Source organism: Procambarus clarkii, chromosome 11 (genome assembly GCF_040958095.1).
Source record: "Procambarus clarkii isolate CNS0578487 chromosome 11, FALCON_Pclarkii_2.0, whole genome shotgun sequence".
Classification (NCBI taxonomy): Eukaryota; Metazoa; Arthropoda; class Malacostraca; order Decapoda; family Cambaridae; genus Procambarus; species Procambarus clarkii.
The window spans coordinates 30,040,795-30,044,463 of NC_091160.1; the positions used below are offsets into that span (position 1 = coordinate 30,040,795).

General features: G+C 38.7%; 1 pseudogene; it reads left to right on the forward strand.

Annotated features, from left to right (window-relative positions):
- The first annotated feature begins 2,818 nt into the window (after nucleotides 1-2,818).
- Nucleotides 2,819-2,936, forward strand: LOC123758558 (5S ribosomal RNA; annotated as a pseudogene).
- The last annotated feature ends 733 nt before the right edge of the window (nucleotides 2,937-3,669 follow it).

Sequence of the window (3,669 nt, forward strand, 5' to 3'; positions counted from 1 at the left end):
TGCGTCTGGCTACTGTAACAATTAACACACAGCCTAGTAAGTGAAACTAGATGTTCCAACACCGCAGAGTTTAATACTTTCAACAAGTAAAAATGAGGCAAAACCTTCTTTCTCTTTCACTCTCTCTCGCCGGCTGCAGCGAACAACGAGGTTTTTACGTTGCAGGTGGCAACACAGAGGAACATTAATCATCCCATTTGAAACATCACACCAGCCCACAATTTCCCCAGCCAGAGCTGTGCATTAACTCAGAGCCGAGGTTACCTACCTTCCTGTTCTGTGCAACATTTATTTTACATCAGTTTATATATATTTTTTTCCTTCGAAAAGGAAAAGGGTTTTCCTTCTCTGTACGTTAGGTATAGTCATATGTATTAGGATTTTTTTAAATAGGTGTTTTTCATATTATTTGCCTTTGTTTTATTTAATTTCACCTGTGTTTTTTTTTTTTTTTTTTTTTTTTTTTTTTTTTTTTTTTTTATTATTTTCTACCACAGACGTGGCCACACATTTACAATGCTAACCAGCATATATACATTTTCTTCTGTCCTCCATGGACAGGGTTAGAGAAGTGTTAAACATATAGTTCAAGGGTTTATTGAACACTCAACCACAGAAGGTGATTCGGTGCTTTTAAAATGCTAAGCTAACCTACATACGTAAATACAAAGATACACAGATTTACGTACGCCCTACATAAAGTATTAGATGTGTCTTTTACATAGTGTTTTTTGGACTTTTTTTATCAATTTTTTTTTTCAGTTTAAAATAGAGAATTTCATATTAATGAGATTTGATTTACTTTTCTTGGGCTGTGTTTAAAAAAAATATGTTAACATTCTTGCAAGTTGATTTGATACGTGTTTGGTTCACAACCAACTTAGTTCATATTATATGTTCAGTCAAATACGTTTTCAATTTAAAATATAACTTGTCATATAATTTGTTTCTCTTTTATTTGCATTCACCCGAATTTGGATAATTAATGCTGATTTTGTCGGTGGATAGCATGAGTGTTTTTGTTCCAACACCAACCGAGTTATTTGTTCACTAATATATACACAGTAATATAAGTTTTTCGCTTACAAAATCAGTCGGAAATCACTTGTAATAAATATGTGCTAAAACATGCGGAAAATTGTTTTCCACAAAATATTTTGCAAAACGCAGGAAAATTCGCTAATTAACTGATCTGCATTTCGTTATATAACTACTATATAACGAAATGTGTTATTATATAATATTTGACCTCCGAAAAGTGTTTTGGGGTGTGTTATGTTATAAGAAATTAATGATAAAATTGTTTATTCCATGAAATAATATTTATTATGACCGACAAATAATCTCTCTCACATTATTCTTCTTTCACATAACGAGAAAATCTTCTCCATAACCCATACCTTATATATGGTAAGTATTATTAAGCTTTTAGTTTCCTCAGAGCAAAATAATCGTTATTTTAGAACAGCGATGCATCTATGAACTCTTCTGCAGGTTTCAGGAGATATGCGTTGAATATGAGCAAGCTCTCTTAGAGAAAACGGCAAGCTTTCTTAGGGAAAAGAGCAAGCTCTCTTAGAGAAAACGGCAAGCTCTCTTAGGGAAAAGAGCAAGCTCTCTTAGAGAAAACGGCAAGCTCTCTTAGGGAAAAGAGCAAGCTCTCTTAGAGAAAACGGCAAGCTCTCTTAGGGAAAAGAGCAAGCTCTCTTAGGGAAAACGGCAAGCTTTCTTAGGGAAAAGAGCAAGCTCTCTTAGGGAAAACGGCAAGCTTTCTTAGGGAAAAGAGCAAGCTCTCTTAGGGAAAACGGCAAGCTTTCTTAGGGAAAAGAGCAAGCTCTCTTAGGGAAAAGGGGAAGCTCTCTTAGGAAAAAGTGCGAAAATTATCAACTGTGAGTCATGTTTAAAAAAAATTCGTTGATAAGTATATCCTTGGCCTAACTGTACAGAAAATTATATTACAACATGGAGAAGTTTTTGTGGTCAGTGTTTTTTTTTTTTTGGTATGAGATAGTGCTGGTCGAGTGCCTGTTCATAGTGATATGAATTTTCGAAATAAATTCAGACAAAATACTTGCATCAAAATTTGACACTATAGGCATTGCACAAACGCTTAATCATTACAAAAGCACACCATTTCCCTCTCACAACTCATTTTTACAATACCTGCAACGGATGACTTTTTCCCACAGACAGAAAATTATTGGAAGCATTCGGGTAGCCTGCTTGACACTCGTGACAGCTGCATGTTTGGATTCTGTTATACTGTGGTAACTTTATTTAATACATCTATTATATGATGTTTTTGATGTTTTAATGACTCGTGGCTCATGCACACATTAGTTCGTCTCTGGAATGCCCCTTTTGTTATCTTGAGATAATGATTTAACACGCTATTCCTTCCTCCCTTCCCGTCCCATCACAAATCCTTATCCTGACCTCTTCCAAGTGCTATATAGTCGAAATGGCTTGGCGCTTTCTCCTGATAACTCCTTCCCTTCCCTTCACAGCGAACTCAATCGTTCATGATCACGGAAGCTGTTGATGGGTGCTCTGGTCCGCTCGAAGGGTATAGGTAAATTAGCTGGTACTCAGCTAGTTGTGCTTTCGGAGGTTGAGCTTCAACCCTTTAGTCCCGCCTCTCATCCGTCAATAAACTAGGGTATTGGTTCCTGAGTCTACTGGTCTCTAACATATCTGCATGTGTGTAACTGTGCGTAGAGCCAACAAACCGTATCCTATTGTATTCCACTTACTAACAAATCTTAGACAGAATTACACACAGAAATCCCAATTGCGTGATGCATCAAATGAACAAATCCACAACGGTCATACTACGTTGAGAACACCGCTTTCGTCCGATCAGCGAAGTTAAGCAACGTTGGGTTTGGTTAGTACTTGGATGGGTGACCGCCTGGGAACACCAAATGTTGTTGGCAATAATGGTTTTTGAAAGCCGGTCTGCCGAGCGGACAGCACGCTGGACTTGTGATCCTGGGTTCGATCCCAGGCGCCGGCGAGAAACATTGGGCAGAGTTTCTTTCACCCTATGTACCTGTTACCTAGCAGTAAAATAGGTACCTGGGTGTTAGTCAGCTGTCACGGGCTGCTTCTTGGGGGTGGAGGCCTGGTCGAGGACCGGGCCGCGGGGACACTGAAAACCCCCGAAATCATCTCAAGACAACCTCAAGAAGGGTCGTGACGAGGATTTGAACCTGCGTCCGAGAGCATCCCAGATGCTGCCTTAATCGACTGAGCTATGACATGGTCAAAAGGAGTTGAAACCGAAGTTCTAATGAACTTACTCGATTCTGCAGCCTCTCCGAGGCACAAACCGAGGCACAGTTCAGTAGAACTTCGGTTTCAACACCTTTGGACCATGTTGTATATCAGTCGATTAAGGCAGCGTCTGGGATGCTCTCGGGCGCAGGTTCGAATCCTCGTCACGTCCTTTGTGGATTTGTTCTTAGACAGAACATATTTTTATTTATGTTTCTGTGGTTCATTTGGGTACTAAGTTTCCACCTGGTTCCCTTGTTTCTGTACAACCAGTGCTAAATATTTTACGTTTTACCTTGTCAATTATTTTGATAATTTTGTATGTGTTATAAAGTTATGTTTTGTCCTAACTCTTCTCTCTTCCAGTGATGTCAGCTTTAATTCGTGTAGTTT